This window comes from Haemaphysalis longicornis, unplaced genomic scaffold (genome assembly GCF_048455015.1).
Source record: "Haemaphysalis longicornis isolate Haplotype H1 unplaced genomic scaffold, Haemaphysalis longicornis Haplotype H1 scaffold_3, whole genome shotgun sequence".
In the NCBI taxonomy this organism is placed as follows: Eukaryota; Metazoa; Arthropoda; class Arachnida; order Ixodida; family Ixodidae; genus Haemaphysalis; species Haemaphysalis longicornis.
This window is the reverse complement of record NW_027526335.1, coordinates 210,454,534-210,470,813: the sequence shown is the minus strand read 5'-3', so window position 1 is coordinate 210,470,813 and position 16,280 is coordinate 210,454,534. Positions and strand designations below refer to the sequence as shown.

The 16,280-nt window shown below is 46.2% G+C and overlaps 1 protein-coding gene across 2 annotated transcripts in view; it reads left to right on the top strand.

Annotated features, from left to right (window-relative positions):
- Positions 1-16,280, top strand: part of LOC144173678 (very long chain fatty acid elongase AAEL008004-like) — a 69,621-nt gene that overhangs the window by 16,193 nt on the left and 37,148 nt on the right. For both annotated transcript variants that reach the window (XM_077702003.1, XM_077702002.1), the window contains one exon: positions 2,126-2,271. The gene's annotated coding sequence lies outside the window, so the exon portion shown is untranslated. The remainder of the gene's footprint in view (positions 1-2,125; positions 2,272-16,280) is intronic.

The window sequence follows — 16,280 nt, the reverse complement described above, 5'->3', positions numbered from 1 at the left end:
GGCAAAACCTTACATTTTAATAACTCCACTTGCCCAATATTTAGGGTAATTCATGTTTTCAGATGTCAGTTAGTTATCCCCACGTCCAAATATAAGCACGCTGCAGTGTTGTTTAGTGCTGTTGTTGCCAGTATTGAACTTAGTGGCTGTGGAGGCTACATAACGTGGCTGGAAGAACAAATGCGCATATAAGTGCTTCACAGTGCTGCCAGCTAACCCCCTTCGACTTACGGCGTCTACAGTATTGTTCTTTCTCTTGGGCCGCAGAACGTACACAAGACTTTAAAGCTGTCTTGGGAGAGGCGGTTTCTAACAGCAAAGATGTTTAAGCTTTTAGTGCCGCCGTCGAGCGTTACCAGAAAAAAAAAAATACCAAGAACAAATACCGAGCGCACGTGAGCGCGCGCCCCGTGAGGAGCGCCTGGCATCGGCCAGGCTAGCGCGAGGGCTTGCGCCACGTAAGTAGCTCGCAAAAAATGCACGGAGAAATCACCGAGCGCCGTGAGCGTGTGGCTCGTGAGAAGCGCCCTGACTCGCCCTTGCCTCGCGCTAGAACGTAACACGTACTAAAAGAACACAGCGGGGCACGTTTTCCATCACATCGCGTTAAAGTTTCATCCCCGTGGGCGAAAACGCGCACGAAAAGAACACAACGGGACACTCGCTTTCCAACGTCTCGCGCTAGAACTCTTCGTGCTTCAAAGATACCAGACCTTTACAGCAAAGCTGTATGCCTCTGCCCCTCAATTGTTTCATATTCGTGGGCAAAAATGCCAAGGCGCCAAGAATACTCTGAGGCACTGCATGCTGCGTCACTACACAGTTTTTACGTTAGCGGAAATGGCGCGACATTGTTTCGCCTTTTTAACCATTCCTTCAATGCAATAAAACTATAGATACTCAGTTGCGATCGCCAGCTCGTAATTCATTGTTTTAACCAGCGTAATCAAGTGTATAAATAACTCTGGTATAATATACACCACGGAGTGACCTGATGACGTCAATGTGGGCAGAACTCCTCCGCCTTCCTAATTAAGCTCTCAGCAACAATGCGAAAGCGTATGCTCTGTCGAAGTCTCCACAAACATTTAGTTACATTTCCGTGCCCCCCCCCCCCCCCCCGTATTTTTGTTAAACGAAAAGGCTTAAACCAGATTCACCCATCTGTTTTTGTCCTTCGCAATTTGTCACAATACAAACTACAGATAAAGGAAATGGCGCGAATCACCGGTATTTCCGTAATAATTCAGCAGCTCTTTCGGCTTTTCTTCCCAGTAAACAGAATAATCAGCTTATGAATAGGTAACCCAAGCTGAAATGCACCCGTATGGCGACGCAAGACCCCATCCCGAATTCCCAGCCTTCGCTGAACGAGCCAGGGGCGCCTGTGGGGCGCTGCAGCGTCACTGCGCGGCGTTCACAGACTTTTGTAGCTTGTTACGGTGCACGCATGTGTATACAATGCACAAGCATTTTTCTTTTGATGAACACTGTTTGGTAGCAGTTACAAGTTGAATTTGGTGATTTCTTGTGCATAATATTTCAGCATATTTTACCAGATACGTTCATTTTGTGTGCATCAACCTCGCTGTTTTTTATTTCACAAGTGTGTTTAAGCTGGCCCCGACAATACCCTCTTTCCATCAACGATTCACTGTGTCACAACTCGTAGTGAGGACCAGTTCCCATTTCCACATGGTGTGTTTTCTACCTGTTCTACCGTTATACGCGCGTGGAACCGGCAGGAGCCTATGCCTCTTTACCAGATGGTATTGTACGAACCTTCTTCCTCGACTTGTAGATTTGTAGCCATGTCATTATAATCCAACGTGTTTCCCCACCTAAATGCTCCTTTTAAATCCACGCTACAGTAACAGGCACAGAGAAAATCCCTATCCAAATTTTCCAGAGTCATCCTAAGGACGTAAGCGCGTTGAGACAGTAGTTATGTACATTACAGTGTTATTCTGACAATGGCGACTGCAGCAACAGACGCACGTTGTCTAATCTTCCCGTGTTATTCAGCGCAGGTGCGGGATATCGCCGAAGTGTCTCGAAACTGTCCGACTTCGTACTGACGGTTGCCATACAGACCACTCAACCGAAGAAATTATTTTCTATACAGGCGTGGCATACCAGCTCATCTTATTGGACTTTCTCCTACCTCGAGCACCGCTACAGACAATCTGACTGAGTTGCAGACGCTCCTTGCAGGGGAGGATCGGGGCAGCACCAACGCCGTGCGGAATACACCCAAGTCCATCAAATAAGGTGGGCTGCTTTTACACGTACCGGTATTGTGCTTACCATTCAGCGTCGCCTTCAATTTTTCTGTCGTATTTTACTCTTTTCTACTGTATTTCTCACTAGGTCTGTGGTATTTTACAGCTTTTTTTGATGTTGTGGCTGTGAATAAGAACAAACTGAGCTACTGGTATGGCATTAAACTTCCCTAAAACACAAAAAATATTCTGGTCCAAAACAAAATTTTTATTTAAAGTTAAAGTGATAGCAACTCTTTTATCGAAACACTTTTATTTTTATTTTAAAATATTTCTGCACCGTCAACTGACCCACAAGGAAAGCCCGTCGTGAAATTTACCACGGTGCAAGAAGGAACAACGAAGAAACGTGGTAAAAGCAGCGCAGCTAATGAGCCTAAGGAAGAAGAACAAATGACTAGCGCTGGCCTAGTCCTTTCTCTTTCTTCCTTTGCTTCCTGTCCTTAGCTGCGCTGTTTTTCGCTGCGGAGTACTTTTGGACCGCAATAATGCCCGTTCACGTCCGCGCGCATAGCATTTACAATCGCGAGAAATCACTCAGGCACCGGCAGGATTCGAGCCTGTGTCTGGTAGACCAGACAGAACTAGGGCCAGTCATCTTACTCATTGAGCCACAACCATGAGTGAGTATCCGAGAGTCAAACGGCTTACTCCCTCGCCTATGACGGTGCGGAGTACGTTAGGACCGCACAATGTCCGTCCGCGTCCATCCGTTATCACACCACCATCAAGCGAAAATCAAGCGAAATTTGATTTGAGCCGGGGGTTGCAGTTTCATTTAGGGAATAATCAACGTGCAACTCACAGGTCAAATCGAATGACGGTCGGGGCGCAAATCGGATGTCGCTCGGGGCAACCTGGATGTCATTTCGAGTCCCCGTACTCCGCACCCTCGACATCATCGACGGTGTGGAGATGCTGCCATTTTTTATCATGTTTTATTGTTCCAACCAACTAGCCCACATTCAAGCATTTGCAACAATCAAGAATGGGCGTTAATGAAAAATGTCGCCGGTCAGTGTAGGCGTAAGCTTCTAGATTAACTGGAACTTGCTTGAAGTAAAAACAGAGCACGGATACAAATGAGGTGGCGATGGAGCTTAAAAAGATTTATTATGGAACAGATTGTTATAGATCAACGTCAACAAAAACTGGTGGGGGAGCACATAAAAGGGTACAGAAAGGGTAAAAAAGCACGAAAAGTACCATAGAAAAGTGCGGCATGGCTTATAGGCTAAACATTGTCTGTCTCAAGCCTACCTGCAGACTGTACGCTGTCCCCATAGCCAGGCGCATCCCATCATAGAATAGGATATATAAAGCGCCAGATGTTGGTACGCTAGAAATATGTATAATATATATGTGAAGCGAATACAGGGTAAAAAACGAAATAACCGATGCCAGTGACAGCAGTAGGGTAGCAAGAAATATTTTTCGAGGAGTGTTTATGTCGTCAATAAAAATAAAAAGACAGAGAGAGCAAGCGTCAAAACAACATCTTACTCATTCTTTTTGTTAAGTAAAACAGAATGCTTAGTTGGTTGGTTCACCGTGATATATGCATAAAAATACTAGGGCTTGCAGGACTTTGAGGAACGATTTTTTTTCTGCAAACCGATACTTATATTTTAATTTTTGCATTTTGAGATTTAGATGCGCTGTGGAAAATACAACGTGAAAAACGCCTCCAAATCATCTCGCTTGAACCTGATTTCTTGGCTCAGTTTCATACAACCACGTGCAATGCTGAAAAATTGCAAACAGTGTTAGGGAAGTTTCACCACAACCTTTGCATGGTGTGCTGACCGTTACGCTTGCAGCTTTATGCCTTATACTTGCAACCATGGCTTACAATTACTCCAGTTGTTGCCCTCGTTCGGTGCTTTTGCAAGGCCGACGTAGCCAGTGTACCTGTACAGTGCTTATGAACCGCCGCTTTGAAGGCCTGCATTTGGATGTATCAATAGAATTCTGGATTGGGCTAGTTGTTACTTTTCCGCTTCTGCAGAAGAGCGCTTAAGAGAAGACACAACAAGTAAAAACGACGACGAACAGCGGATCTGTGTAATCGTTCTTCCTTGTTGTGCCTTGTTTTAGAGCTCTTTTATTAAAGCTGGTTTGCGTGCATACTGGAACAAGCTTTTTGTCTGCAGTTAAAAAGGCACAGAGAACGGAGTGGTGTAAACAGTTCCGTACCGCGTTGTAGCGGCCGGGTGTTGGGAGATCCAGCATTACTTCAGAGGAAGGTGGCAGTGTCTGCGTGACAAGAGTGGAAGTATGTGTCTTGTGAAATTCAGCCTTTCTATGGCTGTGCATCGGGCCATATCCGGCATGGAGAAAAATTGCAGGGTTTTTCGCGCACCGGACCGAATTAATGCAATGCGTTACCCCCGATGACGTCAAACACTGGGTAAACGGCCGTCCGCGTGACAGCACAACACAAAAAGAAAAACGAACAAACAGAAATTCAGAGACGAGCGTGTCTGAGGGGACTTCGTCCAACAGCGATATCTGTTGACGTACAGCAATGCCATTGTGTTGATTATCAAAGGAGAATGCGTACGGAGTGTCCAAAACTGCCAGTTTAAAGGGGCCATGCAAATAAAACACAACTTTGGCTAATTTTCCGATAAGAACCATTCGGTTACTCACTCAGCGGCATTCCAGCAACGAAAAGTGTTTTTTCAACAACAAAAAAAAGTGGTAAAAGCTTTTAAATTTCGTAATACCATGACGTGTTTTGGTTCGAGGGACTACGTCATGACTAAAAATGCAATTTTTAGTGCACTAACTGCACTTTAGCATTGCAGAAACGCGGTCAAACGCAGTAGACTATTCGCCGCGAGCTCGTCATGTAGGTGGCGACAGCGTCGTGGTGCTAGTGTGGATGCTCCGCTGAGCGGCCCGTAAGAATGCAGACTGTGGGCGCGCTTCGTGCCTTTTTCCCGCCGTATGTGCGCACGAAAGGTGCAAACAAGAGTGGTATGCTGTAGTTCGGTTCCTCAACGTTCAACGTATAGCATGGAAGCGGCAGTCAGTTTTCATTACTACGCCAAAAAAAGCGACGACTCATCGGGAATCTCAGAAGGGCCGCAATTCTGACAATGAACTTGTACGCTGTGGCTCGTAGCAAGCTCGATCTGTCCAGACTATGGCTTTGAGCCTTCTATAAAAGCATAAATAGAAACAAATCAGGAAGCCTCGATCTCTGAAATTCAGTTGACAACGGCAATCTCAATCGCTTTCACTGGTAGCATGACGCGTTCTTGCATTTTGGCATGCCCTGACATGGTAACACTGCTTGATTGCCCTGAAATTCTTTCTAAGAGCTTACGATATTTTTGTGTGTTCAAAAGGCAACTTAAAATTACTGAATTTTGATCAGCGCAGAGATATAAATGTAACCGCTCTAACTGGTCTTTTAAATGAAATTTTAACGACTCTGAAGGAAGGTTTGATGAATAACTGTTTCGGATCACTTATTTACGGCTTTCGTCGCAAACGAACTTGCGAATTGAATTGTCAACGCACGCAATACAATCAACACCTCATGTTTAGCTAGGTTTTCGCAAAGTGACAAGCAGGTTTACAGTGTGCAAACCAAGCTTCTGGGACCTCACAGTGAGCACAAATTTTCTGTTACGGCTGCTCTGTTGACCATTTGCGTTCCTTTTAAAATCTAACAGGTGCCTGCAACAGCGAGATGTGTTTGCATTCTTGCGTATAAGGTCGCTTACGAACCCTAAAGATGGAAATAAATGAAGTTGCGCTGTTGCAGATGTAGTAAAACATTTCCTTTTTATTTCTTGTTGCGAATCAGCGCAACGCGTTCCAGGTAACTACTTTGTTTTGTAAACTGAATAAACTGTAAACTGAACCTTTGTCTTGGCATTTAGTTCTTGAGGATTGGTTAAAAAATGAAATTTTGTGCATTTAGTTTTTTTGGGGGGGGGAAGAGACAGGGCGGGGGGGGTCTTGCCAACGTTGCAAGAGCAGCGAGAAGAGAACGCATGTAACGCGAAAAGCCAAACTATGGTGGTTATCAGTATTACCAGAGTCCTTCAATGCTTTACTGGTCACGAAACTGCTCCGTAACTCAATGGGAGAGCTTCATATGCTGCGTTTGGCCGCCGCGCGGTGGCGCCACCCTCTCACTGAGGTCACTCCTCGGGCGGAGTTGTGCTGGCTCGAACGGCGGAGCCGCGGCGAGTTGTGTTTGTTTTGTGCGGGAAAAAAATGTAACGTGCATCTCGCGCTCTTGTAATGCGACTTAAGTAGTGCAACGACGATGCCTAACATGTGTTGCGTACCGGGATGTCGTTCCTTGTACAACGATACCACAGAAAATGTTTCCTTGTTCTGTTGACCGAGCGACGGGGTGCTGCGAGAGAAATGGAGGCGCGCCATTCCAAGGCAAGAAACGGGAGATTTCAGCTTCGATTATAAGTGTGTGACAGTGCGTGGAAATGCACTGTGTGTGAGAATGAAAAAACCAATGTACGCTTTTGAGAGCATCGTGAACCTAGAATTTTTGTCATATCAGTCAGGTTGTAGCGGTGCTTCATTACCTGTTTGCAAACTTGTATTACCTTAATTGTGCTCAGGCTCGCCGGTAAAAAAGCTTTGGGACTTCCTTGTGCTCTTACTTTTCATATTTCTGCGAATTATGCCTTAGGGTTCGTCTTGTTTGTTTTGTAACCGCGCGTGGCCGATTCCGGTTTCTTATCTCGCGTTTCAACCGGAGCGCCCGTTTGTTCTTTTTGTCGTACGTCCCGTCGGGCAATATTGTTTGATATGAAAAGGGTGCCTGCCACCTTGTCGCCAACTTGATTTTTTGTTTCTTCGACCATGTTCTCGGTCCCATTTCCATGGATCTGAAATTAATAACGTTCCGAGAGTAATGCATGCATAGCAAACGCTGCGCAACTCATTTTATTGACGTTCATCTGTGCACGCCACACTGCGGACTGCTTCTTCGACGTTTGCGTTTCATTCTAGTCTTCTGTAGAACAGGAGCTCGCTAGCTCGCGGCATTCAGAAAAGCTTTGCGTCGTTCTTGGCTACGTGGCAACATTCTGTTTCCTCCCTGTGCTCCACATCGCAGCGCGAAAAAATAAATTTTTGTACGCTGGACCACGCTCTTTTGTCTCCCTTCGTAACATTTAATTTTTTTGCGTGTGATAAAATCTGTTTTATTGTTCTTTTTTCGCTTCCTGTTTTTGCAAGGATTGCAAAGCGTGGAAGCGGAAAGACACATGGTGCAACATATATCTCTTCGTGTTTTGATCCTTCGCATTTCTGCTGCGTTTTTAGATGTTCTCAAGTATGTACCCACTCAATGAAACGACAATACTATTGGGCTATCTCTTTTAGTGTTCTGTGCATTCCAGAGCAATCAACGGATTCATTAAGCGTAGTCTGAACGACGCGTATACTTGGTTTCTTTCAGTTTTTTTATTGTATTATCGATAGGCCCGCAGCAGTGCGTGACTACGCAGCTACCGTATGTGTGGTATTTACAACTTTTCCTTTAAGAAAAGAAGAAATAGAGATTTAAAAATTCTAAAACACGACGGCGCAGCGCTTGTGCCAGAGCACGCAGAAGCCGTTGCCGTTCGCGGCCGAAGTTTACGGCAATTTACTTCAAAAAATAAAACCCTATTGAAGGCAGGTGATGACTGGACTATTCATCGCTAACTACTACGAAAAAAAAACACACTTAATCAGCGCGCAGACACCAAAAGCAGCGAGCGTTTGCACGCCATGAGCAGGCCAATGCGCCGCGAAAGCGGCGGCTGGATGATCTTCGTGCGGCGGTGGCGCCTGTAGTCGCGCGCGCGGTCCCTACATGAAACGAGCGCCGAAGTTTCGTGACCAGTAAAGCATTGAAGGACTCTGGTATTACTTACAATCGAAACTGCACTAAGCGTCGTGTTCTGTAGCGGTGAAAAATCAGTACGTATTTTCAGAACTGATTAACCCCCCTTTGTTCTGAGATTGTCCAGGAATTGTGGCTCGCCTTTTTCAAACTTGTATTGAAAGCAAGCATTGTGGGAAAAAATTTAAAAAAAAATTCCCGCGCCGTCTCGTGAGGGGAACACGAGTAAATGCAGAGCATTTGGGCCTCAGTACTGATTGAAGGCAGTGTTGCTTCCATCGCTTCTTCCGTGATGCTGGAGTAGCAGACACGAGTAAACGTGGGGGCGAGCGTCAACCAAGGAAGGAAGGAGCAACGCAGTGACTGAAACACGAGCGACCGCTATCCGCTATATTTGCAGCGCGCGCAGTAGAGGGAGAGCAGTACGGGGGGGGGGGGGGGGCGGGGGAGGAGAGCGCGCATGCGCAAGCAGCGCGCGCCCTTCCACGCCCCACCGCGCTGCTATCACGCACCTGTTACGCCGAGACCGCGGCGGAGCGAACGGGCTGACTACGACGCATGCGCGCGCCAGCTGCTGTTGAGAGAGAGGAGGGAAGGAGAGGCGCACCTGCTGCGTCGCGAAACTGTTGACACCGTCCGACGCAGGAACAGGCGAGGCTAAGAAATGCTCTGCATTTAAAAAACAGCGAGTCATGGCACACACCCCTCACACATGTGGGCAACAACGTGCATTATATTATGCGTTTTCTCCTCTTTCTTTAAACTGAGGTCCACCTTAAAAGGTTAAGACGTGACCATATTAGGCATTTGGTTATGCTGAGTGAGACACGTTTCTGGACAAGGTGATTCATGTCGGATTTGAAAATGATATATATGAAAATGACACACGAAATGCCACATTACAGACGCAAACTCACAACTGCTTAATTTTACCGAAAAATCCCCCCTGAATACTCTTGCGCATCCATAGAAACGTATTTTAAATAATACGTAAAATTAGCAACTCGATACAGTTGAATAAATGTTTATTCCTTCTCCTCAGTACAAACAACGACTGTCCAAAAATGGTATTTATTTTAGAAAAAGTACGGGAAGGACGCGATCACACAGGCGCTTGCGGGTGTAAAATACGTGTCCGGTAATGTATGGGCTATAGCTCACGGGTCGTGTGAGTGTAAATATTTTTGTTTGTTTCTTCTTTCTATAAGGACACAGCGTTATTTTACAAGGGTGTAGAATTCGCACGCGTATGCACAGGTCTTGTCACTTCTTACCCGTTTCGCGTACTAAACTTTTATGCTTCAAATATTCACTACGCCACCTTCAAAAAGCACCCTTCGACGTTCCCGAAACGGCAGACGACTGCACTCAACAATAAGAATAGTGCAATGTCTGGAAGCAATGTTTATAACACGTTTCACACTCAAGCGGTGACCAGGGCAAAGATGTTTCGTGGAATTATACCAGCGCATTAACCCGCAACAGCCGCTGATTATTGCGTTTCTAGAGGAAATGCGCAAGCAGAGGTAACAATGTCATTGCTTACTGCCAAACGAGCACACATATTGGTTGTTTTGTCGTGTGCAGCAAGCGTCTTGCGCCGCACGCAACGTGAAAAAGCAGACGACGCGAGAGCACCATCCACACTAGGAGCGGTTCGTCCCGCCGCCGCCAGGGGCCGACTGTGTTCGCGCTCGGGGCGAATAGGCAGCACTACAATCGGCCAGGCATGTTTGTTGGCGCTGGCTTAGGCCCGCGGGTGAACCCATGTGATCCATGCTTTTTTAAAGGTTCCAGTGACGGAATATGACTCAAATCTTGAAATAACTATATCCTGCGTCGCAGGGCACTGTAAAATCCCTAGCAATGAGACCGCTGATCAAATGGCTGGTGCTGCTACTCGCATGACTACAGTTGACATAGCAACAGTACCTTACATGAACGTAAAGACACACATCAGACGACAGCTTCGTAACACATGGCAATTACACTGTAGTCAACAAACAGATAACAAACTACATGTAATAAAACCACACTTCGGACGCTACACAGCTGACTCACGCAACAGATACACTGAAGTCGCCCTGGCTAGGCTGGGGATAGGCCACACACATGTAACGCACTCCCACCTGCTCACTGGATCCCCGGGACCCATGTGTAGCAGGTGTGGAAAGGGCCTATCTGTAGTCCACATACTAATCACATGCAAGACACTTGACACAAAACGACAAAAACATTTCCCTTAATTATACACACGACGCATACCATTGCGCCCATCATGCTTTTTAGCCGACGAACCAATGTTTTCTATTCAACGTGTTCTTAAGTTTTTAGGTGAGGCAAAACTTCTGCAGCTCTTGTCATATCACGTGTAACCATCCTGGCCCTATACACCAGCCATCTCCATTGTCTTTTGTTATGCGTCACTTTTACTGACAGGTTGTAGCATTTACGATCTCATCAACCATTAAATAACTTCCTCTCTGGGGCTTTTGCCCTTGTTGGCCTTGCGCCATTAAACATCAAACATCATCAGGCCCGCGGCCGACAATCGCGCAAAGAAGATTCTGTGATATTATTGACAAAACACCGGAAAGTGACCGTGGAGTAGCCACTGCTTCATATATTTCCTTAAAACATCCATCACTTTTCCGAAATCCGTGATAAAATTGGTATCATTGCTATAAGGACGATGCAGTTGTTTTTTGCAATGAACCGAAATTCTATTTTGTAATTGTAAATTGTAACGGCCCCTTAATGAAGCAAATTATTCCGGACATGCGACGTAAGGTAAAACTACCATATACATCCATCCTTATTGATCTTATCATTTTTCCTCCACTGCGCATAAATATATGTCACCCGTGCGGTTCCCGGCCGCGTCGACCGGTTTATTCATGGAGGCGAAAATCAAAAACACCCGTGTGATCGGTAATTCGGCGCAAATTAAAGATCCCCAGGTGGTCACAATTAATCTGGAGCCTTTCACTATGGCACGCCTCATCGCATGCGTAGCGTCGGCGCGTAAAGTTTTACAATCAATCAATCAATCAATCAAATAAGTGTTACTCGCGTGATCCTAGAGAAGCAACGGCATTTGCGTTTGGTCTTGCATATTTTGTGTTGCTGTTTCCAGTCACGACAAAACGTATATTAGCTATGGCAGAGTTTCCCTCCGCCTCCTGCGTCTTAATCAGACCAGCACTATAAAGCACACGCCATTTTAATGCAGTTACCTGCGTGCGAAAAATGACTATCCTGCCGGGAATAAAAAAATTCGTCCGTCAAAAGAGAAATCGACACAAAACAGCAGGCGTTTAAAAAGTGAAGAGGAAATTGGTAAACCTGAAGTGAACTTGGTGTCATCGTCATGCAGCGAAGGGGTCAGCGCCTTTTAGACTTCAAATGTAGCAAGGAAGGTTCTCTACCTGTTCAATAGTACTTAAACGCAGCCGATTCTTCCAAAGCAATGCACGAATGTGAACAATTGTTCAAGCCGCGGGCAAACGGAGGACCATTTCTACCCCTTATGAAACTGCACAACTGTTTCCTTCGCCCGAGAGCCTTCTCGTTTGGCCGGTTGTCGGAAATTCTTTCCCTCTCTGCTTTTTGCTTTGTCTAGTGGAGCGGCGCAGAGAGCCAACAGTTTGCCACGGATCGCAGTATACTCGAGTCCCACCACATCAGGAAGTGGCGCTCTTCCGTGTTCAGATCTTTATGATGCGGGCCAGTTTGAGAAGGGCAGGGAACCGCCCCAAAAGGCGTCCGCGGCGTGCGGCCCGTCACCCAACTTCAGGAAAGGGTCCGCGAAGCCGTAATTACCGTCAGCGCCCCCAACAGTGGGCCCCTCCGCCCGCTCCGGTCAGGTCAGCGATGTGCCGCTGCTCATTTCAACGGACCCCTGCGCTATACTTGGAGGGGAGTCTGCACCACTAGGACGAGCGGCTTGGCAGACGATGCCTCACGCTTTATCTTTTCTTCTTTTGTAGCGTACGCGGTAGTAAAGTTATGAAAAATAACTTTGCGCGCACGGATTATGCCGGAAGAGGTATACTGATCTGAAAGGTAGTTCAGCAGATTACACAAGCTGAAAGCACCGCTTATGAATGTAGACATGTCATCACTAGGTTAAACGTCGAGCGTGGCGTTGGTGTTATTCCTTTTAAATCCCTACCTGGGTTCTCTTTATACTTACCAGCAATGTAGAAAAGGTTGAATGCAGTATCTTAGCTTTTCTATTACCTGCCCTTCAAATCTCGTAACTGCAACAATATCTTTTTATTGCTCATTATGCTACGTCCGGTGTGCTCATTGACCGAACGGGGCTCGTACGTTTACAGCAATATCTACTTCGTGGTGTTATGATAGAAGCTTCAGCCGGTGTTCCACGAACCAAAGCGGATGCCCGCAAGGTGGCGGGGCTCGTGCGCGGCTCGTTCACGCTGGTTCGTGCGTGGCTCTTGAAGTGAAGCAGGAAGCGCTGTGGGAACGTTTACGTGCACGCCGGCTCTTTGTGCCTACGCTGGACTTCCGTTTTCAGCGGTACTCCTCCGTGAACTCTGAGCCTTGGCACGCGCGCCTGCAAACGGCGGCCGACTTCCCGTGGCTAATATTACCCCAGAATTCATAGATGTATCTTCTGCTCAACCTCAGAATTCATAGATGTATCTTCTGCTCAGCTTAAACCGAGCTTAACTTGCCGCCGTCTATATCGACTTACCTCATTTCATAGACTCAACGCGCTCTTCAATTGTACTTTAACCGTACTTCGACTGATCTTTGCCTGAAGAAATTCAAGTCAGCTTCGTAGCTAGCCTGAAGGCAACTTCGTTATTACAACTTAAAAATCCAACTGCGCGCAAATTAACGAGGACGTGAACACACTGAAGACACTACAAGCGCAGACACCACTGCGCTTGTGGTGTCTTCAGTGTGTTCACGTCCTCGGTAATTTGCGCGCAGTTGGATTTTTAAGATGCGTCAATACCAACTTGCCCAACTTTCGACCCTTTTTCGTTATTACAACATGGTGGCTCCCACCGGCAAGAGTAGCGGCGCGACATTGCGCGACGGATCGCCGGCTTCGCGGCAGTCTGTCATGCCACTATGTTGTGTTTGGTGATGCGCATACGACGACGAAAAGCCGAAAATACCGCGGTAATTAATGGGCGACCTGACAGCCGGGGACTGCCACTGTCTACACTGCAACAGCTGATGCTGGCCCGCCGTTTTTGACAGTTTTTACGGCGCCAGCTCCTTTCAATTGAAACCTGGTGAAACCTACTGTGTGCCATACCGTAAGGGTGACTGAGCTGCTCGGAAAAAGCCACTGTTTGAGAGGATGGTGCACTTCCCGGACGCGTCGAGGTAGTGCTGCAAGTGGTATCATTGCCAGTCACGGCAGTCTGATCAACTTGCTTTTGCACTTCGGTAGCCCTTGAACTTGTCAGCGAGTATAACTTGACGCATCCCTCGCGAAAGCGGCTTCACGTGGTTAGTTCCAACATTTTCTGGTGTTTTTTTTTCTTTTTATGTTGCAACATTACGTGATTGTTAACAGTGTTTTTGGTCTACACTGTAAATCCAGCGAAAAAAAGACTTGTTCAGGTTAGAGTGTGCACAAGTGTCTCCTTGAGAGGGACCATGAATACAACACACATCTTTGTTTTGCTTTAAAGGACCGGCCTTCCGTTACATTAAACTCTATTTTGGCCCCAGTGGTGGTCTCGCATGCACAAAGAGTTATTGCAGCTCCAAATGTTTTACTTTACGGTGTAATCAGTACGCTCATTTGTGAGGTAACCAAACAGTGTAGTCGGTGTGTTAACTGCATGCTAGCATTCAGGCGGCACAATCGAATGGAGCCTAGGGCCCAATACAATTACACAGTCGGGCTTATTGATAATGGCTTTTGTCGACCGTGTACTACTAGTCTAGTCCCAGTGACTACACAGGGGCAGTGCGAGTTGCTGGCTGTTAGAATCAGCGTGATTGTTATTCATTGTTATTCTCCATTCTCATGTCGCCATGTGTCGAATGAATCTTCTTGTCTTTGTGACCCCTTTTATTGCCTAATTTTTCGATTCAAGTTGTTGGACAAGGCAGTCCAGCAGTGCGCTTTGAGAAACTGTAAATCTAAAGTGCATGGAAGCTTCTCGAAGAACGTTTTCTCATCCCCTCACCTCGCTGTATCTATCCATGTTGTCCTCGCTGTAAAATGAACACTTGGGCTCGACACTAGGAAATTTTTGAAGCCTTTGTGCAAAGCTGAACTGCTTGGTATCTGTTTTTTTTTCAGTTTATTGAGCTGAGGCTCCGTATTATCATTATAAGTTTGGTAACAAATGCGGCTGAAAACTTCGAAGTGTTCTAACTGTTCAGTCACATTTGTTTGAAGTTCGAAATGGGTGCAGTTCCTTGCTGCTTACGTCTTTTGCTTCAACTACATAGTACCACTTGTTGCTTTTATGTAATTGCTTCAGCCTACGGCAACTGCAGGCACTGTAGCAGGAGTACTCCGTGCCAATTTTTCAGTGTGTCATGTTGCTGGTCCTCTTACAGCAGTTCATCTCTCTGCAGATGCTCTGTTCCTTGTGAGAGGCGTACTATTTCAACAAGCTCGGGAGATTTCAGGAAAACTGTAACGGCAGCTAGGGGCCAGAGATAAGTCACTTATACTTCTGTTCATCACGAACACCCGAAAGCGAATGACTGTTTTTTTATTGTTGTGGCTTGCTCTTGAGATATAATGTGCCTAACAAAACACATGGCTCAAAGCTATGACCTTCGATATGCATGATCTCTATATGCGTCTAGGCACACTTTAATCAATCAATTAATCTTTATTTTTTTTTTGCGGTACAAATACTTTGTTCCCAATTGCCACGCCTTGCGTTTCTGCTATACACGCACGTTTACATTCTTAATTCACTTGTTACGGTATGGAGTCCGATGAACGCTTGCAGTATTTTTTAGGGAAGACCGCCAGTGTGCAGTGCCACCAACCAACACTTTCCAGTTACAAAGTGCTCGCCCAGATTTTTACTGACATTATACCCCTTATAATAAACCTATACGAAACCTATTTAAACACTCTGTGGTGCTCTGGTCGACGTTATGTGTTATGCCGTGTGTTGCATCAGTGTGACAACAGTGCATGTCGACTGTGCTAGAAGTGCACTTTATTGCAAAGGCGTCCAATAGCAGATTTCGGTGAAATTCGCTTTGATTGTGGATTTATTTCTACTTTGTATGCCTGAAGCTTTCAGAAACACCTGTAAAAGGAATTTAGGTGGCTGGCAGATGACGCGGGAATGCATTTGTAATAAACATGCAAATTTCATTCTGGAATTTTTCTTTTTGCCGAGATGCCTTGTGCACAGGAGCAATTTGATGCGCAAGCAGACAAAAAAGCTGAACTAAAAAGCAATAGAGAAGTGGTACAGGATGCTACATAACAGAAGTCCCATAGGGACCCTGTGCTGTACAGAGGCCGCTGAAAATGCAGCAGCTTCCCTATCATTCCTCCTGTAATGCACTGCAAACCTCCGATAGAAGGGGGGGGGGTAATTTCTTGACCACACTCTAGTCCTGGTAACCCTTAATGTAACTTCTAAACGGAAGTAACCTATAAAATAAAGGTTACAATAGATCCATTTTGATGTTTTCTTTATCCCAGTCCATTCTAAGGGTTACAAGCGTGAAGTTAAAAGCGGTTTATAGGTTACATAAACAAAATATGACATGTAGCCTTTACGATGTAACCTATAAAACGCCCTGTAACCTCTAAGAGATGCTCGTCGCGCCTTCTCTCCAAACGGCCGTTGATTTCTCCGTTGCATTACGGGATATAGAGAAATGGCGGTGCCCGCAGGCCCGGTGGCCGCGGTTTCGCGCCACTCGAGCCTTTTACCGCTGTGATACCCCTACGATGAACGAGGATTGCTGTTACAAGACTTATTTGTCGGCGCGAGTCACGGAGACTGCGGCGAGCCCATTTGTGACTGGCAGCGCTACAGGGCCCGTTCTTCTACGACCAGCATCAAGTTCGCATGTTGGACCAATGCCCCGGCGCCAGGGAAAGCGAACTCGGTGAGTATATTCCCGTAACGGTTTCCGTG